General features: G+C 44.6%; 2 non-coding genes and 1 pseudogene across 2 annotated transcripts; all 3 read left to right on the forward strand.

Moving 5' to 3' along the window:
• Positions 1-6479: 6479 nt before the first annotated feature.
• Positions 6480-6652, forward strand: LOC141150600 (U2 spliceosomal RNA; annotated as a pseudogene).
• Positions 6653-19492: 12840 nt separating this feature from the next.
• LOC141150568 (U2 spliceosomal RNA) lies at positions 19493-19689 on the forward strand. The gene has a single exon (XR_012246733.1). It is a non-coding gene; the product is annotated as a U2 spliceosomal RNA (small nuclear RNA).
• A 2576-nt stretch (positions 19690-22265) lies between these two features.
• LOC141150694 (U2 spliceosomal RNA) lies at positions 22266-22454 on the forward strand. The gene has a single exon (XR_012246827.1). It is a non-coding gene; the product is annotated as a U2 spliceosomal RNA (small nuclear RNA).
• Positions 22455-24846: the final 2392 nt, after the last annotated feature.

The raw sequence follows: 24846 nt of genomic DNA on the forward strand, positions 1-24846 counted from the left end.
CTTTAATGCAGTTTCTAAAATCAGAAAGAATTGAATTCAATGTTTTTTGTTCATTTTGCTTGTTTGTCGGATTTTGGGATGGACTCTTTGGCTTTGCTTTTCTTCTCCTCATTGGATTTTTCATGTTCAAAGTTGCAGAAGCCAGATGACAAGCTCATTTTGGTTCAACTTCAGCAACTGTGCATTGCATTGCCATGTACTGTAATGCAATGCTATCTATCTAGCTCTCCCTCTTTACTTCCTTTTGGATAAACAGACATATTAGGCAAGCATTTTGGAGCTTTCACCTAAATATCTACAGGTGGTGAGATAAGCTGCACAATATAATTGACCTTTCAGTATATTGTTGCACACACACCATCTATTTAGCAAATGCCCTTGTTATCAACAGCAGCCTTTTAAACTCACCTGAGCTAACAGGTATGTGCGCTGGTTACTCTGCTGCGCTTAAAATTTCTTTTTTGGTTTGCTACAATGCCTTTTCTGAAACGTTGTCTCCCTCTGCTGGAACACTGACTTCTTTCATTTAATGCCTGCAGACTATAAAAGAGAACCCAACCCAAAAAGTTTGGTTGATTAGTCTGTGGCATTCTTTTAAACTGTTGCTTATGGCGGTCTCTGTGAGCTTCTCAGTGACATTCAGCCAGCCAGGTATCCTGCCTGCAGTAGATGGAATGTGGCAATGGAACGCTGGCTGCGCGTGTCATAATAGGCTCTGAGCCTTTATATACCTGCGCACAGCAGCAGCCACCTTCAGTCTGCTGCTGGACAGCCAGCAGCAGCAGCAGGAAAGGTAAGTAATCAGCAACCCTCCTGCTAAGGGTAGACAGCTGCTCGTCCCCCCCCCCGCCTGAATTGTTTCTCCTCCCTTCCAACGGTGTTGAGGCGGGTGGGAACAGCAGGGGGTGAGGGTGCTGTGCTAAAAGAGGTGGAGTTATGCAGATCTAAAACGCGTGGATTGCAGCAGCAGCAAGCCGAAAAGTGCAGGCATGTAAGGGATCTAGAGGTTGACAACATGTCTTCTTAACGGGAGTCCAGGTGCCCATCTCCACAAATGGACTTTTCAGGATCCTTGGGTGGCACCGTAGTCCGAAACCAATTCTGGTTATCGCTTCTCGGCCTTTTGGCTGCGATCTAGTGTTGGTTTTTACTGGCATTGGTTGTAGTTGGAAGGTGCCTGGGGTACCCCGCCTCTTGGCCTTGGGTTCGGGTCCCACTCTTGTAGTGGGGCTTAGGCCCTTGCTGCTATAAGGAGGTGGGCTTAGTCCCTGGGCAACGGGTTGCGATCCCAGCTGTACAGTCCTAGGATTGTTCAGCGACTCCTTAGTTGCGGAAATCCCCCATTATTGGTTGCGGAAATCCCCATTTTCCTGTTGCGGAAATCCTTGTTTCACCATGGATTCAGATCCAGGTGAAATTCCGACCTATGCCCGGTTACGGCATACGGTGCGGTTTTACTTCCATGAGGGAGGTAAAGATAACAGAGGTTTACGTTTTATTGTGGATGATCTTCTTGTCAAATTTTTTTCAATCCAGAAATCCGAGATCCTGGCAATCCAAGACTACCCGAAGCGTGGTGTATATGATGTCACATTCACTGAAAAAGGTATCCACCAAGATTTTTGCCGTAAAATGAATGATCCTGATATAATTTACCAGAGAAAGCCAATCTTTAAAGGTGTTAAAATTGTCGAACATGAATTAGATGTGATAAAAACTGTAATTGTTAAAATTTACTCTCCTTATACAAAAGAAAGCGATGTTGTTTCATTTTTATCCAATTATTTCAACAAAGTGGTAAGCCATGGAAAAGTTATGAATGAGTGCGGAGTTTGGGCGTGTAAGTGGAAATTTACGGTGACATGTATTAAGGACCCTTCAAGCCCGGGGGGCATAAGACTTCCCCCAGCACGTTTTAGAATTGGAAACACGAATGGTGACCTCTTTTTTAATGGGATGCCAGTATTCTGTAGGAAATGCAAAAAATACGGCCATTCTAACTGTGACATTACTTGTGTAGCCTGTGGGAGCAAAGACCATAAAACTGAAAATTGTACAACTGGAATTTTTTGTAGCAACTGTGTTTCCAGAGGTCATGCTTTTTCTCATTGTCCTTTTAGGAATACCTCAAAGAGAGCTCAAGCTGGGCAAACAGAGAGACCTTCACCCCCTGAACCAGAAAAGCCCTCACCCCCTGACCAACCCTCGGCTGGTTCGGACAAGCCCGCGGAGGAGAATGAGGGGGAGAGTATGGAAATACCGACCGAGGATGGTGAGCCATGGTGTACTGTTGGAAACTCGAAGCAAAAGAGGGAACGGCGTGGTAACCCACAAACAGAAATCCCTGCGGAGGGACCGAGGGTGGGTGCTACAGGCCAATCCTCACCTTCGAATCCTCCTGGGAATACTCAAGGGCGCGAACAGTCTGGGCCAAAAAAACGCAGGTTGCACGGAGTGGATAGGGCACCTGAGGAAGTACCCCCACCGGAACCCCCGGATGGAAGTGGGAAACCTCAAACGGTGCCTTTACAGGGTGAGGAGGTTGCCAATGTCCCACCCCCTTCAGAAATGGAGGGGGAGATGGAGATGGCTGACTCAGTGATCCTGGAAACTAATGAAAATAAGTGGTCAACGTCTGAGACGCATGTGCTCGATACGATTCCCCCAGATGGTGCCTCGATAGGGGTCCAAATGGGGGTTCGTGAGCAAAGAGGCAGGCAATACGACCAAGCAGAGTTGGACAGAATGGAACAAGAGTATATCCTGGGAGGTCTACGGTCTGGGACACTAACAGATGAGGAGTCCTCCGTGACGGGCTCTCTGTTGACGATCAATGATCCCTCATCTCCTGGAGTAGAAAAATAAACCAGCTGAGGTAAGAGTTTGAAAGAATGCTAAATTTCCTTTTTTTCTCTTATGGCAGGGATTAGCGGTTTTTCTCTTAACGCTAGAGGGTTGAAAACTAAGACCAGAAGAGTTGCTCTCTTTGATTTTTTATCCTCTCTAACAGCTACAGTTTTCTTTTTACAGGAATGCTGCATCCCACACAGTTTAAATTATACAGAATATGAGACTGATTGGGCACATGGACCCTCAGTATGGTCAGGATCAAACGGGTCCAGGTCAGCAGGGGTCGCCATTCTTTTTAAAGGGAATGTTTTTATTGACTCTGTTCAAGAGGCTTTACCAGGTAGAATTTTATTAGTAAAAGCTTTTATTGATGGTTTTAAATAGCAATTTTTAAACTTTTATGGAGCCACAGATAAGCAAGAAAGAGCTGATATGTTGAATATGTTACCCTTATTTATTAATGATTCTGTCCCTCTTATTTTATCAGGAGATTTTAATTGCATTTTAGGTGGAGAAAAAAGGTTCTCAAGCTCCACAAGTAGGAATTATGATAAAACGTCTTTTATGTTAAAAAATGTCATACAAGATTTTAATTTAACAGATGTTTTTAAGGAGTGTAATAAAGACTTGCCTGCAGAGGAATGGGTAACCTGGAGCAACGTGAACTGTAGCTCCAGGATTGATTTTATTTTCTGCTCTAAAAATGTATTGCCTTTTAAATGTGAGCTTTTATCTAATGTTTTTTCTGATCACAAACTTTTATCCTTTTATGTGAAGTGTAATGATTTTAAGAAAAAAGGAAAAGGTACCTGGAAGTTAAACATTTCCCTTTTAGAAGACCCCCAAGTTTTATCTGATTTTACTGAATTTTATTTACATTTTAAAAGAATAAGAGACCCCCATATCCCTATAAGTAGGTGGTGGGAAAAGATGAAAAAGAACATAAGAGATTTTTTTATGAAGGTTGGGGTCCAGAAAGCTAGAGAGAAAAGAGAATTTTATTGGCAACTCAACACTAGATTGGAGACCTTATATAAATTGAAGAGCCATGAGATTGAAGTAGATAAAGAAATTAGTGACTTAAAAAGTGAAATTCAGCATACCTTAGAACAGAGAGGTAAAGAGTTAATTTTCCATGCAAAGGTCCAACATGTTGAAAATAATGAAACCTGTTCACGATATTTTTTTAAATGTATGGTGAAAAATCGTGTTTTTATTGAATCAATGGAAGGTAAACAAGACATAGAGGGTATTTTAGCTAAAGTGCATGAATTTTATTCCGAGCTTTTTAACACAAAATCTGTTGATGACCATTTTATGAAAAGTACTTTGGATGAAATTACAACTGTTTTAGACCCTGTCTCACAAGATGTTTTATTACAGAGTCTAACTGAAGATGAGATATCTGAGACCATAAGAAGCTTTAAGTCTGGTAAAGTACCGGGGCCTGATGGTATACCCATAGAATTTTATAAGGTTTTTTATGATATTTTACAGGAGGATTTATTTTATGTTTTTAGCGAGGTTTTTAATACAAAAACCCTACCGAACTCCTGGAAGAAAGGTGAGGTCTCCCTTATATACAAAAAGGAAGACAAAACGCAACTAAGAAATTGGAGACCTATCACCCTTCTAAATTGTGATTACAAAATAATGGCAAAAATTTGTGCAAATAGACTTAAAAAGGTAATAGGTAACATAATCCACCCAAACCAAGTGTGTGGCATACCAGGAAGGAGTGTTTGGGAAAATTTGAATCTAATCAAAGATGTAATAGATGACACAAAGTCGAGGGGAAGTAAGCTGGTGGTCCTGTCTCTCGACTTTGAAAAAGCATTTGATAGAGTGTCACACCAATTCCTTTTTAATGTTTTAGCTAAAATGGGTATACCAGAAGGTTTTTTATGCTCTCTCAAAGCATTTTATCATGGTTGCACTAGTAAGGTTTTAGTAAATGGTTTTAAGACAAGTGATGTGTTTTTAAATTCTGGTGTAAAACAAGGTTGCCCTCTGTCCCCCTTGTTATTTATTTGTGCCCTTGAACCCCTACTCAGTGTCTTAAGGAGAGACAAGCAAATCCGAGGTGTCCCATTGCCAGGTGGGGGAGGGCTAGAAGCAAAAGTTACTGGATATATGGATGATGTAGCCATAACATGTAAAGATGCCCTGTCTATCCGGAAAACACTACGGCAAGTGGAATACTTCTGTGGTGGATCTGGTTTTAAAGTAAATTTTAACAAAAGCTGTATTTTAAATGTGGGAAATATGATTTTTAATGATGTACCGGTTCCTGAATGTGACTCTGTAAAGATTCTAGGTGTGATTTTTAACGAAACAAACAAAGGTAAAGAAAGCTGGGATCTTGTGGCACAAAAGGTAAATCAAAAACTATGTATGTGGAGGTTGAGGAAATTAACAATGGAAGGGAAGGTACTAGTTATAAAAATGGTAATTATGCCTTTGTTATTGTACTTAAGTTTGGTGTTCCCCCCCCACACACATACCTTTACGAAAATAATCAAAGCTTGTTTCACTTTTTTCTGGAGCTCCAAGATGGAGAAATTGAGAAGAGAGTTAGTGGTCAAGCCTAAAGAGAAAGGCGGTAAAGATTTCCCCGATTTTAGAGCTTTTGTTTTAATAAGATTTTTTGTTTTATGTTTTAATGCACTGTCGAAAAATAGTTATTGGTCATATTTTATCCGTTTTAACACAGGTTATTTTATGAAACGTCATGGATGGTTTGAAACAGTTTTAAGTTCCCCATATGCTCTTAATACACCAGAAAGCTATAAGATTTTAGGAACTACTGTAAACACGTATGACTTAAAAGGGAAAAGTGCAGAAGACTTAAAAGGGAAAAGTGCAGAAGACTTAAGAGATAGCAAGATGATTTTAAATGGTTTCAAACAAAAGGAATCAATTGTACAGATTGGGAATTTTAATGATAATAAATGTACTGATATATGGAAAGTTATTAATGAACCCTATCTTTTTAATTCCCAGAAGGACCTGGCCTGGAGCTGTGTGCATGATTGTCTTCCATGTCGGGCATTCCAACACCGAAGAGGACTCGTGAGAACTGCCAGATGTCCAAGACAAAGATGCCTCGGAGATGAGACTGTTTTACATGTTTTATGGACTTGTCACTTTGCACGACAAACATGGACTACAATATTTCCTTTGCTTCAAAAAATGACAAGCATTAAGGATCTTACTTTTGAAACTGTCTTATTTGGTCGTGTGGAGTGCCCCAACGCCAGCAAGAGGATCATCGCATGGAAGACAATCAGTACCATCAAAGAAGCTCTATGGAAGGCCAGGAACATCCTTCTTTTTAAACACGATGTTTTATCTGTGAAAGATGTTTTAGAATTGGCTTTTAGTGAAATGTATATGTATTATTTATTGGATAAAAAGAGAAATGTAATTTTATCAAAACAATGGCTGGTAAAAGAATGGAACACAGCAATCTAAACACATTGTCTGTATTTTAATGTAATTTTACTGCCTTATTGAACTGAAATCAATTTATGTACGAATGCATTTTAAAATGTAATGATTTTATGTTCATATCTAATGTATTGTAATTAAGTTTTATCCAATAAACGGGTGTACCTATGTTTGAGTACATTCCAAGTCAAAAAAAAAATCTGTTCTTATCAGTTTAATATCTGATACGTCCCCTATCTAGGGACCATATATTAAATGGATTTTTAGAACAGGGAGATGGAAAAAGAGCTTGCTCTGTCCACTCCACGCATTGACCTGGTATTGCAGTATCTCCAGGACCGGTGCACCCCTTCTTTAATGCAGTTTCTAAAATCAGAAAGAATTGAATTCAATGCTTTTTGTTCATTTTGCTTGTTTGTCGGATTTTTGGATGGACTCTTTGGCTTTGCTTTTCTTCTCCTCATTGGATTTTTCATGTTAAAAGTTGCAGAAGCCAGATGACAAGTTCATTTTGGTTCAACTTCAGCAACTGTGCATTGCATTGCCATGTACTGTAATGCAATGCTATCTATCTAGCTCTCCCTCTTTACTTCCTTTTGGATAAACAGACATATTAGGCAAGCATTTTGGAGCTTTCACCTAAATAACTACAGGTGGTGAGATAAGCTGCACAATATAATTGACCTTTCAGTATATTGTTGCACACACACCATCTATTTAGCAAATGCCCATGTTATCAACAGCAGCCTTTTAAACTCACCTGAGCTAACAGGTATGTGTGCTGGTTACTCTGCTGCGCTTAAAATTTCTTTTTTGGTTTGCTACAATGCCTTTTCTGAAACATTGTCTCCCTCTGCTGGAACACTGACTTCTTTCATTTAATGCCTGCAGACTATAAAAGAGAACCCAACCCAAAAAGTTTGGTTGATTAGTCTGTGGCATTCTTTTAAACTGTTGCTTATGGCGGTCTCTGTGAGCTTCTCAGTGACATTCAGCCAGCCAGGTATCCTGCCTGCAGTAGATGGAATGTGGCAATGGAACGCTGGCTGCGCGTGTCATAATAGGCTCTGAGCCTTTATATACCTGCGCACAGCAGCAGCCACCTTCAGTCTGCTGCTGGACAGCCAGCAGCAGCAGCAGGAAAGGTAAGTAATCAGCAGCCCTCCTGCTAAGGGTAGACAGCTGCTCGTTCCCCCCCCGCCTTAATTGGTTCTCCTCCCTTCCAACGGTGTTGAGGCGGGTGGGAACAGCAGGGGGTGAGGGTGCTGTGTTTAAAGAGGTGGAGTTATGCAGATCTAAAACGTGTGGATTGCAGCAGCAGCAAGCCGAAAAGTGCAGGCATGTAAGGGATCTAGAGGTTGACAACATGTCTTCTTAACGGGAGTCCAGGTGCCCATCTCCACAAATGGACTTTTCAGGATCCTTGGGTGGCACCGTAGTCCGAAACCAATTCTGGTTATCGCTTCTCGGCCTTTTGGCTACGATCAAGTGCTTTATTGCAGGAGATTGTAGTTGAAGGGTACTCGGGTACCCCTCTCCTTGGCCTGGCAGGATCGTCCACTTTGGTGGACTTAACCTGCTTGCTGCTATTAGGGAGAGGGCTTAGTCCCAGGGTAACGTGTTGCGATCCCCCAGCTTCCAGGTGTCTTTCGCTGCAAGAACACTGGGAGCGCAGATTGCAAGCGGCTGCAATTTGCAACCTTGTTGCTGTTTCCATGGAGGCTGACCCTAACCTCGTGCCTCTTTATGCGAGGCTAAAAAACTCTATCCGAGTTCACTTCACGGCGGGTGGCTCGGATATGAGGAAATTATGGTATGTAGTCCAGGACGTGCTCAGGAACCTTCTTGGCGTGCAGAGGAATGAAATTCTGTCCATCCAGGATTATCCTAGAAGAGGTGACTATGACATCACATTCACCGGAGAAGGTATTTTCAGAGATGTTCTAGAAAAGTTAAAAAAAGTTGAAAATAGCCCTGTTCTGAAAGGGATACAAATTGTTGAGCACGTCCTGGATGAGGTAAGACTTGTTGTCGTAAAAGTATTTTCGCCTTTTGTTTCTGCTCCAGAAATTATGTCATTTTTAGCAATTTATTTTAAAAGTGTTAAATGTATTGGGAAGATACTTAATGAATATAACATATGGACATCTAAGTGGAAATTTCTTGTGAAGTGTATAAGAGATCCAAATACACCAGGTGGTATACGGCTTCCCCCTGCCCGTTTTAAAATTGGACAAACAAATGGGGATTTCTTCTTTTCTGGGATGCCAGTATATTGCAGAAATTGTGGGCGCTATGGTCATTCAAAAGAAAACTGTAATGTATCATGTAGAAATTGTGCTAGTGAAGAACATGAGACAAAAGAATGCCCTAAGGAAAAGAAATGTAGTTTTTGCCAGACTCCAGGTCACTTTTATTTTTCTTGCCCTCACAGATTTCGGGAAGATGAGCAAAAGGGAAAGTCCAAGATGTCCGACCAAGGACCAAAAGATCAGACCACCCCTCAGGAGGAGGAACAACAACCTGGAGCCTCTGGAGACAATAAGGGCGTACCAAATAGTGAAATGTCTCCAGAGTCTATGACAGGTAAAATACCAAATCCCAAAACCTGGCTGCAGGACCTGCGAGAGTCCAAAAGGAGGGCTGAGAAGGAGCAGAAGGGCACTACTGGTAAGGTCAAAAGGGACCGGCAAAAGGCCGACACAGAAGCCCATGCCCAGTCTGGGTCTCCTAGGGCTGAGGGCGCTGAGTGGATAAAGGTGGGTCCTAAGAAAAAGAAAAAGGGTGGTTCGGAGGAGGCAGCAGGAGGTGAACAGATGGACACTTCTTCAGAAGGGGACTTGGACGCTGGACCCTCAGGGGTTTCGGTCTCCGCTGCTACAGGTGGGGACCGGGATCTTGCTGCCTCTGAAGAGTCAGAGGCTCTGCCTTGTGCGCAACCTCCTCCTATAGGACGACCTTCTACAGGTCAAACAGGGGCGGCGGAACCCCTCGGGGACCCACCTGATGAGGAACTGCATGGCCAGCCAATGGAGACCCAGCGGGTTCTGCCAGCCAGCCCTCCGAGCTATGCCAGTGTAGCGTCGGGTTTATATAAATGTGGTAATCTTTCCTCCTCCACGGAGACTCTCGTGACGATACTATCAGATGAGGAGGGAGGCGCAAGCCCAGTGGTCTGATCAGGTTCATCGGACAGGTAATTCCGTTGCTCTTAGTTACCTAAGTAAAATTTCTACATTTTCTAATGATGGCTGAACTCAAAGGTATTTCCCTCAACGTGTGAGGCATAAAATCTAACACGAGAAGAACTGCTCTTTTTAATTTTTTTACGTGTTTTACTGCATCTGTATTTTTTCTGCAAGAATGTAATATCCCACATGAAATGTCATATCAAAAATATAAAGATGAGTGGAAGTGTGGGCCATCTGTCTGGTCCGGATCGAATGCTGCAGGATCAGCGGGTGTAGCCATACTTTTTAAAGGGAACGTTTTAATTGATTTTATTCAGGAAATTTTACCAGGTCGTATTTTATTAGTGAAAGCTTTTATTGATGGTATTAGATGGCAGTTTTTAAATTTTTATGGATCCCCAGAGAAAAATGAAAGAGCCGAAATGCTTGATCTTTTACCATTATTTATTAATAACTCTGAACCTTTTATCTTAGCAGGGGATTTTAATTGTGTTTTAAAAGGTGAAAACCGGCGCTCCAGCTCTGTAAGCAGGAACTACGATAAAACCTCAGGTATGCTGCATGATATAGTCAAAGATGCTAAATTGATAGACATATATAAAGAGTGTCATAGTGACAGCCCAGAGGACGCCGGTTTCACTTGGAACAATGCTAATTGTAGCTCTAGGATTGATTTTATTTTTGGTTCAGACAAAACAATACCTGCCAAATGTGAAGTTTTAACTAATATATTTTCAGACCATAAACTTTTATCCTTTACCATAAAAGTAAATGACAACAAAAAATGTGATAAGAAAAGCTGGAAAATGAACGTATCCCTTTTAACCGACACGCAGATTTTATCAGATTTTATTGAGTTTTATAGGAAATGTAGAAAAGGGAAAAAAACAAATGAGACTATGAGTGTATGGTGGGATAGAATGAAAGTAAAAATAAAAGACTTTTTTATTAAAAAGAGTATATGTAGAGCCAAAGAAAAATATGAAGAATATAGAATTTTAAATACCCACCTACAAACATTATTTAAGCTCAGAGACAATGGGATAGATGTACAACTTGATATTTCAAACTTAAAAGAAGAGATTTCAAAATGGCTAGAACAAAAAGGAAAAGAGATAATTTTTCGTTCTAGAGTACAACATATAGAAGAAAATGAAAAGTGTTCCAGATATTTTTTTAGGAAAAAGAAAAAAGAAAAAGTGATAATTGACCATATAGATGGTGAGAATAATATAAAAAATATGCTGGGTAAAGTTGAGGTTTTTTTTCTAATCTTTTTAATGGAAAAAATATAGATAATAAATTAATGGATGATTCGCTGCAAGGACTAACGGCTGTTTTAGATCCCGCATCCCAAGAGTTTTTATCCCAAGTTTTAACGGAACAAGAAGTGTTAAAAACTATTAAAAGTTTTAAAACTGGAAAGGTCCCTGGTCCTGATGGCATCCCAATAGAATTTTATGTATGTTTTTATGATATTTTAAAAGATGATTTGTTTTGTTTACTGAGGTTTTTAATAATAAGGTTTTATTAAATTCCTGGAAGAAAGGTGAAGTCTCCCTCCTATACAAAAAAGGTGATAAATCAAAATTAGAAAACTGGAGACCAATAACACTTTTAAATTGTGACTATAAAATAATGGCTAAAATTTGTGCAAATCGTCTAAAAGAAGTCACCAGCAAAGTTATTCATTCTAATCAAGTGTGTGGGGTGCCGGGGCGCAGTATATGGGACAATCTGAATTTAGTGAAAGACTGTATTGAGGATGTGAAAGACAGAAAGGGGAAAATGGCGATTTTATCTATTGATTTTGAAAAAGCATTTGACCGTGTCTCACACTTTTATCTTTTTAAAGTTTTAGAGAAAATGGGCATACCAGAAGGGTTTTTACTATCGCTTAAAGCATTTTACAAGGATTGTACAAGTAAGATTTTAGTGAATGGTTTTAAGACACAAGAGGTATTTTTACGGTCAGGGGTGAAACAGGGATGCCCTCTGTCCCCCCTACTGTTTATCTGTGCACTGGAACCAATGTTATGTGCAATACGCCAAAATAAACAGATATGCGGTGTCCCTCTGCCTGGAAGCGGTGGTTTGGAGGCCAAGGTTGTAGGCTACATGGATGACGTGGCGGTCTTGTGTACAGATGCACCATCACTTACGGCCACTCTCCATCAAGTGCAATCCTTTTGTCTAGCTTCTGGTTTTAAAATCAATTTTAATAAGTGTAACATTTTAAGTGTTGGGGGGATGATTTTACGTGATGTACCAATTAATGTCTCCGAATCCATTTCCATTTTAGGTATATCATTCACTGAAAATAATGATGGTTATAATAGTTGGGAAACAGTTACACAGAAAGTAAATACGAAAATATGTATGTGGAACATGAGGAGACTTACAATGGAGGGTAAAGTATTGGTTTTAAAGATGGTGATTTTACCTCTTTTATTGTATCTTAGCATGGTTTTCCCCCCGCCTGTTAATGTTTTAAAAAAGATAACCAAAACCTGTTTTACCTTCTTTTGGAACTCAAAAATGGAAAAGCTGAAAAGAGAAATCGTGATGAAATCAAAAGTAAAAGGTGGTAAAGATTTTCCAGATTTTAATAGGTTTCTTTTAATCCATCTGTTTGTTTACTGTTTTAATGCCCTTTTTAAGAATCACTATTGGTCCTTTTTTATGCGTTTTAATACAGGATTTTTTATGAGAAAGTTTGGATGGTATGAAGTTAATATATCTGTGCCCCATGCTTTTAATTTGTCGACGCATTATGAGATTTTAAGGAAAATAGTGTCCGATTTTAATTTAGGGACTAAGAAAATAGAGGAATTAAGAAATAGTAAGAAACTAATTAAAGAAATACGTAAAAGTGAGGAAATATGTAATGTTGACAGATATGATGATGACAAATCTATGTCTATCTGGAAAATGATTAACGTTTTTTATCTTTTTAATGAACAGAGAGATCTGGCTTGGAGTTGCATGCACCGCTGTCTTCCTTGCCGGGCATTCCAATACAGAAGAGGATTTGTGAGGTCTGCCATCTGCCCAAGAGCCGGATGCCAAGAAGAGGAAACGGTGGAACATCTATTATGGACATGTAATTTTGCAAAGGATTTCTGGAGAAGACTGCTCCCCTACTGGAAAGGGTGGCAGACCTCAAGGACTTTACATATAAAACTGTGCTATACGGACTTATGGAATGCCCCACAATGGACCAGTACACAATGGCTTGGAAGACAGTGAACTGCGCCAAGTCATCTCTCTGGAAAGCGCGCAATATTGCTATTTTTAAACAAGATGTTTTATCAGTGAATGATGTTTTAAGTTTATGTTTATGTGAAATGTATACTTATTATTTAATTGACAAAAAGAAGAATGTACATATTTCCAAAAAATGGCTTGTTGACCAATGGAACCTAATTATTTAAAATCTTTGTATTTTTTTGTTGTGTAAATTTCATTTGTCTTTTAACGTTTGGTATTTGTTTAATTATGCTTGTAATTTGTTAAAGTTTTAATAAACGGTTTTATCCCTCTGCAGGGGATAGCCAAATTAAAAAAAAAATCTTTCGAAAAGGCGGCTTAGGCCATCGGCCGCCCTAGTAGATAGATACAATATGCACACTGGGGTTTGGGCGCTTGCTAGTACACCAGGTGGCTTATATAGTCATCTGGTGGAAAGCATGGCCCCCCAGGATCGACGTCATTGGGCCGGGGAAGATTGAATGCCTGAAGAGTGAAGTGCCCCAGGAGTGGTGACCCTGGGGGTGCCTTAACTCACTGGGATTGGGAACCCCACTTGAGTTTATGGTACATTTGCACAAGCACTTCTTTTCACTCTTCTAGCACACACCCTTCTCCGGGCCTTCTGGCCTTAGGATGGGGAATTTTTGAAATTTCCGGTCGGAGGTCCGGTCAGTATTACACTGAAAAACCTTCACTATTTATTTTATTTATTATATTTTTGTCACTGTGTGTCACCTATTCACGTGTGTCCACATGTCACTTGGATTTTGTCGGGATGCGGTTCCTTTACGGGTTCCTCTCTTGGCAGGTCTTAGGGGGGAGTATGTGGACATCAGGTTCCGCTCCCCCCTGAAACCCCTGGCTCTCCTCTTTCAGGAGGAAAGCGTTGTTGGCTCCCCTCTTCCGGGAGGGGAGCACAGTCATTGGCTCCCAGTGCCTTGCTCGGGTGAGAACTCGGGCAGGTGCTGGGGGTAAGATTGGGTCGCCTCTGACTTCGGCTGGAGGTGGCTATTTGTCCCTGTTCCTCGCTGTGGCCTTCTGGCTCGGAGGGACGGGGAATGTTTTGGGGGACCTTTCTCCTTTTGGAGAGGGTTTCAAGATGACCAGCATCCTAGTGCACTTTTTTTGTGGCACTTGTCACTTTTTTAAGAGCACTCGGGTTTAGTACACGAATTCGGGCTTTCAAAAAAAAAAAATCTGTTCTTTTAAGAACACAAGAGCTACGATCTACACTTGACGAGAGCGATCAAACTCGGAAGGAGAAGAGCTTCGGAGCCCAGCTGACATCGGAGAAGGAAGGCGGATATCGGTGGGAGGAAGAAGCTCTAAGGAATCCAGAAGAAGACGAAGACTCGGGCTGTCCTGAGGCATCTTCAAGAAAGAAAATCAGCGAGACAAAGACCTTTTGGGGAATTTGTCCAGAACACGACGGGAGAAGAATCTGCATTGCTCCACCCCTTCCGGGAAGAGTTCCAGATCCAGCTCCAAGAAGTATCTGCAGGAGGAAAGCCATGGCAAGCGCTGCGAGGAAGGCCGAAAAGAAGAGCCTGGAGCAGGGGACAGCCAGGAGGGCCCAGCCAGGAGCCAATTCTGCCCCCAAGGACTCTGCCTCCACAACTTGCCAGCAGAAGGGACCACAGAAGCCCCGCCACGAAGCTCCAGCCCTGGAGCCCTGGATGCGGCAGACGGTGTCCCTGAAGCTGAATGAAGTGGATGGGAGGGTGCCGGACATGTCCTCAGACGTGTTCTGCCAGAAGATGCTGCTGGATCGAGGCTTCTCCAGGTCGGACATCCTCAGCATCCAGAACTTCTTGACGGGGATCTTCTTCGTCACCTTCGCCACGGTGAACACCTGCAGGAGGTTCTGGGAAATGGTAAGCGCAAAAGGACCGGATAATTCTTTCTCTGCCTTTACAGGTAACTGCCCTATCCAGAGGGATGAAAGGAGGATCACGGTCTCCATGCGCAACCCGCACACCCCAGGCCAAGACATCTGTAGCTTCCTGAGACGCTTCTGTTTGGTTGTGAGGGAACCCTCTCACATCCTGAATGGACTCGGCTTCTGGACAGGTAAGTGGTCGGTGACCGTTAGACTTCACAGGGACCTGGCGTACTCAGACGGACTTCGGCACCTGCCCCGACATTCTCCCTGGGCAACTCCTACGGCCTCATCTATTACCCGGACATGCCGTGGAACTGCAGGAGATGCGGCAGGAACGGCCACGAGATGAAGGACTGCAAGGAGGATGCCTGCAGGATTTGTCGAGTGACGGGTCACAGCTCGAAGGACTGCCCGAAGAAGACGTCCTACAACCTGTGTGGGCTGGCGGCTCATCTGTACAAGGATTGCCCCAAGCGTGAGAGATCCTGGGCATCGGTGGTTGCGATGACCCCAGCTCTGGAGGACAAGACCCCGACGACCAGGCCTGTGAAGGTCAAGGACGCGACGACCAAGGCCCCAGCGGCCAAGGCCGAGACGACCGAGGCCAAAGCAGGCAAGGAGTCGTGGCCAAAGCCCAGCGACGGTCCCAGCAGCTCCAAAGCAGAAGAAAAAGTCAAAGGAGGGTAATAGTTCTGTCACCCCTCTCCTGATCCCTCCCCCTGCCACCCCTGTCCAATACACCCCACCCCGGCCACCCCTGCTGAGGATTCCACTTCCTCTTCCTCCTTCCCCTACTCCTCAGCAGGTGTCCTTTCCCCTGCCCCGGCAGCCACTCTCCCTCCCCAGACCATGGTAGCGGTGGAATTAACCTTTCCTCCACCTGCCGCTATCTATTCCGAGGAGGATTTTCCCCTTCTTGTCTCCCCAGTTCCAACCCGGGGAAAGAGGAAGGTGGAGGACAGCCCTGCTACTGAATCCTCCAAAAAGAAGATTCTGGATTTCGTAGGTGAAAAGGAGGACACCCTCCCTGAGCCAGAAGAGATGGAACACATGGTCGAGACCATGGTGGCCGAGCCAGAAGAGGAGGAACTATTGGTATCCGAGATCGAGGCCGCGCTGCTTGACCAGATGGAGGAAGAGGGCCAGCTGGTGATCCCGTCACCAGCAGTCAACACCGACGAGGGACCACCCAACCGGAGTGGTAACTAAGGTGTATTGCCTGCGCTAACTTTTTCTTTTTTCCCTACATGATGGCTAATATTAACTTATTTTCCATTAATGTCAGGAGCATCAAGGACAAGTTCAGACGTCAGACTATTTATATGGTGCAGGAATGTTCCCTTCCCTCCTCTAGGTCCTTCAAACATCTGGCCAGGGAGTGGTCCCATGGTCAATCCTACTGGTCCGGTGGGGGTGACTGCAAGTCTGCAGGGGTCGCAATTCTGATCAGGGGGGGCGCAATCACGCTTGAGTCCGTCCAGGAGCTCATCTGCGGCAGGGCTCTTGTCGTAGATGGCAACTGGACGGGAGAACCTGGCAGGTTCATCAACGTGTATGCGTCCCCACTGAAGAATGAGCGTTTGGAGCTTTTCCAGACCCTGCGGCTTCAGCTTGCCACCACCAGGACCTTAGTGATGGCTGGGGATTTCAACTGCCCCATCGAGGAGGACGGTCGTAGTTCCGGCACATCTGCCAAGTTGGACATCACGTCCAAGCAGCTCATCGAGATGGTAACCGAGGCCTCTCTTCAGGACGTGGTAGGCTCCATGGGGAGAGGCTCCACAAACTATTCGTGGAGCCGACCCGAAGGCTCACTCCGCTCCAGGAATGACTTTGTGTTCACCTCTCGGGCAGTCAAGCAGAGTAGGCACTCGATGGTCCCCTGCTTCTTCTCCGACCACAGAGCCATTCACTTACAAGGTGTCCTCGGCGACGGTTTTCCATTTGGTCCCGGTATCTGGAAGCTGAATTGCGCTCTGCTGGCTCAGGATGAAGTCGTGGAGGAGCTGAGAACAGCCTACGCAATGTGGCGGTCCTACAAGGGTAGCTTCCAAACAGTCTCTGATTGGTGGGAGTATGTTAAACTTGAGTTTCGCTGTTTCTTTCAGGCCAAGGGTCGACAACAGGTGTGTGAGAAGAGGAGGGACTTCAGAGGGCTGCAGCGCGAGCTGCGGTCGCTGCAGGACCTTCTTCACTGCGGCTGGGACGTGAGGGAGGAGCTGGAGGAGACCAAGAAGAGCCTGAAAAGGCACTTTGAGGAGGAGTCTAGGCGAATCGTCTTCCGTTCCAAGGTGGAGAATCTGGAGAAGGGTGAGAAATGGAACTCATTCTTTTTCAGAAAACTTCATGCCGGTCACACGCCCCTGAACGAGCTGTGACACTAGAGCGGAAACATGCGACGTGGGAAGGAGGACGTGATGAGGGTCGTCAGCGACTTCTACAGCGAACTCTACTCCCACAAGACTACCGACCCCGATGCTGCTGATAAGTTCCTGTCAGGTATCACTAACCATCTTGATCCTGCAGGCACGGCAGCTTTGGACAAACCTCTGACGGTGGGCGAATTGCTCTCTGAAGCTAAATCCTTTAGGGCCGGCAGGACCCCGGGCAGTGATGGTCTTCCAGCGGAGCTCTATGTAGCGCTGGGAGACCTCATCTGTCCGGACCTGTTGGACCTGTATGAGGAGATGGTGGTGGAGGGTAGAATGCCTCCGTCATTGAGGGAAGGAATGGTCACTATCCTGTACAAGCGTAAGGGAGAGAGGTGCGGCCTGAGGAATTGGCATCCCATCACTCTGCTCACTGTGGACTACAAGATCCTGGCCAAGACGATGGCGACACGACTAAAGACGGTCATCGGACGGATCATCCACCCGGACCAGACCTGTGGCATCCCTGGACGTCGCATCGCAGACAGCCTCGCTGTCGTGCGGGACACGGTCGAGTACATCAAGGTCCGCCGTACACACGTGGCCCTAGTCTCCTTGGATCAGGAGAAGGCCTTCGACCGGGTTTCCCACGAGTTCATGGGCCGAGCTCTGCACCGGTTAGGTTTGGGTAACATGTTTTGTTTGTATGTCCGTCTGATGTATTTTGATATCCACAGCTCGGTGTTGGTGAACGGCTGGAAGACTGACCCCTTCCCTGTCCTCTCTGGGTTCAGACAAGGCTGCCCTCTATCACCTCTTCTTTTTGTTTGTGTTATAGAACTCTTCGCAGAGGCTATCCGGCAGAATGGAGAGATCAGAGGGATCACCGCACCGGGTCCGGGACGACACGAAGTCAAGTGCTCGCTCTACATGGACGACGTCACCATCTTCTGCGCTGATCGTGGTTCAGTCGACGCCCTCGTCCAGACGTGTGAGAGGTTCGGCCGGGCTTCAGAGGCCAAAGTCAACTGCGGGAAGTCGGAAGCCATGCTCTTCGGGGACTGGCAGCCAGCCTCCTCCGCCACCTTACCCTTCAACATTCAACCGGATTTCCTCAAGGTGCTGGGAGTCTGGTTCGGTAAGGAAGGAGCGGCCCTCAAGTCCTGGCAAGAAAGCTTGGCCAAGGTGAAACAACGGATCGGACTCTGGAGCCTCAGACACCTCACTTGTGAGGGTAAGGCACTCGTCCTGCGTAACGAGGTCCTGCCCGTCTTGCAGTACACGGCGCAGGCCTGGCCCCCACACGTCACTGTGTGCAGGGCCATTACCAGGACGGTGTTTCACTTTGTCTGGGGATCCAAGATGGACAGAGTCAGGCGGGCCGTCATGTACAAGGAGCCTCGCAAGGGTGGGAAGGGTGTTCCAGATATCCCTACCCTCCTGCGGTCCTCTTTTGTGTGTGATTGTGTCCGCCGGACTTTGCAAGTCAAGAATGGCTCCGCGGGCAAGTCCATGTCTCGCTTCTTCCTGCTTCCTCTTTGGAGGCGACTCGGCTGGGACAAGTGGGACAGCTCCTTCCCCTACAACTGGACGACGCCATGGTTCTACGGAGACTTCGTTCGATTTGTGTGGGAACATCAACTGGAGGGACCAAGCCCGACTTGTGGAAGCCCAAAACTATCCACAAGCTCATCAAAGCCAAGGATGACGTGGAGAACATCACAGGACTTCACCAGTTGACGCTGGAGACTGTGTGGACAAATGTGTCGTCTGACAGGCTGACCAACGGGAACAAGGACTTGTCGTGGATGGCGATTCAGGGCGGACTGCCCGTCCGGTCATTCATGCATGCCCGGTACCTGTGCAAGACCCGGTACTGCCCAAGGAGCCCCTTCGTGGAGGAAACATCTTTGCACACTTTTTGGGACTGCCGATTTGCACAGCGCCTGTTGACTGCCCTTGAGGACGACCTGAGAAACTCTGTCCCCAGGGCGAGCCTATCGCACCATTCTGTGTTTTATGGACTCTTCTCTGGGGTTCATACTGTCTGAGCCATCCAGGAGGCTTGGCACCTTATGAACTGCTTCAAGGATGCCGCTTGGGTTGCCAGGAACTGGCTCAACTTAAGGAGGGAGAGGATGTCCATCCAGGACTGCCGCAGGCTGATCCACAGCCTGCTCAGAGACTATTCCATCGTGGACGGTCCGGAGGACGAGGATGAGGACTACACCCCTCCCCCCCTCTCCCCTTATGCATCTTGTCTTTCAATAAAGCTTCGGCCTGTGATTTTCCCCTCCCCATCCCCTTTTTCCCACTCCCCATCGCCTATCAAGATTCATCGTACTGTACTGATTGACATGCTTTTTCTTTCAGATTGAGTGTTTTGTGTAGCATAGGGGTGTGATGTGTCTAGTTAGTGCGTCATATCCTCATGCTATGTAAATATGTTGTAGAATTCTGTATGTACTGGGCTGCGGCACTGTACACTGTCTGTTAACTTATTTTTTGTGCTAATAAAAGATATATTCAATAAAAAAAAAAATCTGTTCTTATCAGTTTAATATCTGATACGTCCCCTATCTGGGGACTATATATTAAATGGATTTTTAGAACAGGGAGATGGAAAAAGAGCTTGCTCTGTCCACTCCACGCATTGACCTGGTATTGCAGTTTTTCCAGAAACGGTGCACCCCTTCTTTAATGCAGTTTATAAAATCAGAAAGAATTGAATTCAATGCATTTTGTTGATTTTGCTTGTTTGTCGCATTTTTGGAACAACATTTTTGGCTTTGCTTTTCTTCGCCTCATTGGATTTTTCATGTTAAAAGTTGCAGAAGCCAGATGACAAACTCGTTTTCGTTCAACTTCACCAACTGTGCATTGCATTTCATTGTACTGTAATGCAATGCTATCTATCTAGCTCTCCCCCTTTCCTTCATTTTGGATAAACAGCCATATTTGGCAAGCATTTTGGAGCTTTCACCTAACAAACTACAGGTGGTGAGATAAGCTGCACAATATAATTGTCCTTTCAGTATATTGTTGCACACACACCATCTATTTAGCAAATGCCCTTGTTATCAACTGCAGCCATTTAAACTCACATGAGCCAACAGGTATGTGCTGCGCTGGTTACCCTGCGCTTATAATTTCTTTTTTGGCTTGCTACAATGACTTTTCTGAAATGTTGTCTCCCTCTGGTAGAACATTGACTTCTTTAATTTCATGCCTGCAGACTATAAAAAATAACCCAAAAAAAATTTGGTTGATTGGTCTGTGGCGTTCTTTTAAAGTGTTGCTTATGGCGGTCTCTGTGAGCTTCTCAGTGCTGTTCAGTCAGCCAGGTATCCTGCCTGCAGTAGATGGAATGTGGCAATGGAACACTGCTGCGCGTGTCATAATAGGCTCTGAGCCTTTATATACCTGCACACGCCAGCAGCCACCTTCAGTCTGCTGCCGGACAGCCAGCAGCAGCAGGTAAGGTAAGTAATCAGCAACACTCCTGCTAAGGGTAGATGGCTGCTCGTTTTTTTTCCCCCTTAATTGGTTCTCCTCCCTCCCTCCGGTGTTGAGGCAGGTGGGAACAGCAGGGGGTGAGGGTGCTGTGCTAAAATAGGTGGAGTTATGCAGATCTAAAACGCGTGGACTGCAGCAGCAGCAAGCCGAAAAGTGCAGGCATGTAAGGGATCTAGAGGTTGACAACATGTCTTCTTAACGGGAGTCCTGGTGCCCATCTCCACAAATGGACTTTTCAGGATCCGAGGGGGCACCGTAGGCCGAAACAAATTCTGGTTATCGCTTCTTGGTCTTTTGGCTAAGATCAGGTGTAGTGATCTACCAGTTGCTGCATCTGGTCTGACCTGAGGTGTCGGGGTTACCCGTCCTGTTGGCCTTGGGGGATTGTCCTTGTAACAGAGAACTTCACTCCCTTGCTGCTGTGGGCAGGCGGATTAGTCCCCAGACAATGAGGAGAGATCAATACCTTGCAATTCCCTTGTGCTTTGTGGAGGTGACCTTCTGACGTGGAGAAGATGGATCCAGAGATGCGGATGTCGGCTCCAAGAGGCAGTCCACAGGGAGGAATCCCGAAAGTAGAGAGGATTCATGATGCTCTGCGTTTCTTCGTCACAGAACAACACAGGAGAGAAAAAGGACTCGGATGGCTGGTGAGAGTACTGTTGGGGCCCCTGAAAGTGGAGAGGAGTAATGTCCTCGCCATTCTGGATTACCCCAAAAAAGGAATATACGATGTATGTTTTGAAGCTAAAAGTGAATGCGACAATGTTGAAAGAACATGGTGTTTTTTGAGGAATGCAGAGGAATATGAGGGGGTGGTCATGACTCCTCATTTTCCTAGGAGGATTAAGACGGTGATTGTGCGGATGGCGTCACCTAAAGTAGAAGTGGAAGATATTAGAACCAGGCTTTTGTTACAATGTGAAGTTGCAGAAATTCAAGGGAAGATAAATAATGAGTATGGATTTTGGTCCGGAAAATGGAAGTTTTTAGTGACTTTCAAGGAAACTGGAGTAGGCTCAATGGGTCTTTTGGATATGAGCATCAGAATTGGAGGTGTGTGGGGTACAGTTTTTTATGATGGTGTTGAAAACCTTTGTAGAAAGTGTACTGACAAAGGTCATCTTGCAACAGATTGTGAGAAAATAATCTGCAGAGAATGTAAAGGTGAAGGACATTTGGCCAAAGACTGTACGAAACAGAAATTGTTTAATTTATGCTGGGATAGAGATCATAGTTTTAAAGATTGTCCAGAAAGATACAGGAGGGAAGAAAAGAAGGGAAAAAGTAAAAAGAAGGAAAAGAGTTCAAGTGAAAAGAAGGAGTCTGGTGCTAAGGCACCCAAAACCACTAAAGAAGATTGGTCTGAAGTGATAAACAAAGTGAGGAAGTCCTTAGAGCCAGGAAAGTTGAAGTTGATGAGGTTAAGCATTAAGAAAAGCTTTAAGTCTCACCCGAAGAAATTTTGCGAAAAGTACAAGATTCCGGTGGATATTACGATAAAAGTATTGGAGTTATATGGGGAAAGTGGAAGGCTCCATGAAGATTGATGGGACATCCTTTTCTTCTCAGCTAGTAAAGCTGGGTTTAAAATGGGATGAAGTATTTAAGTGTTTTCTTTTGTTATTGTGTTAAAAGATTTTTTCTTCTGGAAGAGAATTATTTTTTTGTATGTTTTATTAAAAAGAATGTTGAATTGAGGATGATGAAGGCGACGGTGACATTTATTTGTCCATGGAATTAGATTTTACTTTAATGTCGCGTCTTCTGACACATTCAACTAAAAAAAAATCTGTTCTTATCAGTTTAATATCTGATACGTCCCCTATCTGGGGACCATATATTAAATGGATTTTTAGAAGAGGGAGATGGAAAAAGAGCTTGCTCTGTCCACTCCACGCATTGACCTGGTATTGCAGTACTTCCCGGAACGGTGCACTCCTTCTTTAATGCAGTTTATAAAATCAGAAAGAATTGAATTCAATGCATTTTGTTGATTTTGCTTGTTTGTCGCATTTTTGGAATGACTTTTTTGGCTTTGCTTTTCTTCGCCTCATTGGATTTTTCATGTTAAAAGTTGCAGCAGCCAGATGACAAACTCGTTTTCGATCAACTTCACCAACTGTGCATTGCATTTCATTGTACTGTAATGCAATGCTATCTATCTAGCTCTCCCCCTTTCCTTCCTTTTGCATAAACAGCCATATTAGGCAAGCATTTTGGAGTTTTCACCTAACTATAGGTGGTGAGATAAGCTGCACAATATAATTGTCCTTTCAGTATATTGTTGCACACACACCATCTATTTAGAAAATGCCCTTGTTATCAACTGCAGCCATTTAAACTCACCTGAGCCAACAGGTATGTGCTGCGCTGGTTACCATGCACTTAAAATTTCTTTTTTGGCTTGCTACAATGACTTTTCTGAAATGTTGTCTCCCTCTGGTGGAACGCTGACTTCTTTAATTTCATGCCTGCAGACTATAAAAAATAACCCAAAAAAGTTTGGTTGATTGGTCTGTGGCGTTCTTTTAAAGTGTTGCTTATGGCGGTCTCTGTGAGCTTCTCAGTGCTGTTCATGCAGCCAGCTATCCTGCCTGCAGTAGATGGAATGTGGCAATGGAACACTGAGCGTGTCATAATAGGCTCTGAGCCTTTATATACCTGCGCACGGCAGCAGCCACCTTCAGTCTGCTGCTGGACAGGCAGCAACAGCAGGTAAGGTAAGTAATCAGCAACACTCCTGCTAAGGGTAAACGGCTGCTCGTTTTTTTCCCCCTTAATTGGTTCTCCACCCTCCCTCCGGTGTTGAGGTGGGTGGGAACAGAAGGGGGTGAGGGTGGTGTGTTAAAATAGGTGGAGTTATGCAGATCTAAAACGCGTGGATTGCAGCAGCAGCAAGCCGAAAAGTGCAGGCATGTAAGGGATCTAGAGGTTGACAACATGTCTTCTTAACGGGAGTCCAGGTGCCCATCTCCACAAATGGACTTTTCAGGATCCGAGGGTGGCACCCTAGGCCAAAACCAATCCTGGTTATCGCTTCTCGGCCTTTTGGCTAAGATCTGTAATGGGTCTAGTCATTTGGCTGTCTGTGCGTTAACTCTTGGCCCTGTGGCATCGCCATTTTATGGCTTAAGCAAGTTGCTGCTATAAGGAGTTGGCCAGTAGACACGACCAGCGATAAAGGGACGCATTCGATACGCTGGGCCCGGTGAGGCTCGAGTGAAGTTTGGAATCCAGATTGATGTGGAAGAAGGCAAAGAAGGAATCTTTACCCTCAGCTGCGTTGTGAAGGAGATTTTTTTGGGTCTCCTTGAAGTGAAGAAGGAAGAAATCTTGTGCCTCTAGCAATTCAAAAGCAAGTATAATCTTGTTTTCACTTCTATGGCTGTTTGCAACAATTTCTATGATTGTTTGAAAAAGAACCTGGACAATCAATATTTGGATGGGCTGACTTTTGTCATCTTGTATTCCTCCAAAGAGGTACCTCTGACTGTTTTCATGTACAACCCACATGTAGACTTGGCTTTGATTTATGCCTTTCTAAATAGGCACTGCAGTATTAGCAAGATGGCAGTAAAAGTCATGAACGAGGAGAAACTATGGACCGGGAAATATCGTTTCATGGTCAAGTTCCGGGAAAGTCCTGATGAACCAGGGGGTATACATTATCCTCCATCAAATTTTTCCATTGGGAGTGAGCGGGGTTACGTGTTCTTCCCCAATGCGCCCAGGTTTTGTCGTCATTGTAGGAGGTATGGCCATACTCGGGAAGCATGTGACATCAGACAGATTATTTGCAGGAAGTGCAATGAGGTGGGTCATCCTTCCAATGATTGCAAAAATGAAATAGTCTGTAACCCCTGCAGAGAGAAGGGGCATGCCTTCAGAGACTGTGCATTGCATCCTGGTTCATATGCGGGGGCAGCGGGAAGGGGAAGGAGAAGAAATGAATCTCCTGCACCCACAGCTACAACTCTGACTGCTCCAACTCCGACTGCTCCGATATCTACTCTGGCTTTCCTGGATGAGGAGGAGGCTCGGATTGCTTTTCCAGAACTGGTTCGTGTGAATGTAAGAGGAAATATGGAGCTGGCACCTGAACCACCGGTTCAGAGGGCCGCGTCTGTTGCTTCGGATGTCAGTGAGTCTGATAAGATAACTGATGATCGTATACGCATGGAAGTGGCCCTGGTGAAGGATCTGGAGGCTGAAATTCCAGACATGATGGTTACATTGCAAGGGGAAGAGGAGTCTGATCTGACCAGAAAACTGCATGTGGCCTGGAGCGATGTTGTTTCTGACCTTGAGGAGGAGAGAGGTCAGGGGGACTTTG

The sequence above is a fragment of the Phyllobates terribilis genome, unplaced genomic scaffold (genome assembly GCF_046119375.1).
Source record: "Phyllobates terribilis strain yellow unplaced genomic scaffold, ASM4611937v1 Scaffold_5__5_contigs__length_657084704, whole genome shotgun sequence".
In the NCBI taxonomy this organism is placed as follows: domain Eukaryota; kingdom Metazoa; phylum Chordata; class Amphibia; order Anura; family Dendrobatidae; genus Phyllobates; species Phyllobates terribilis.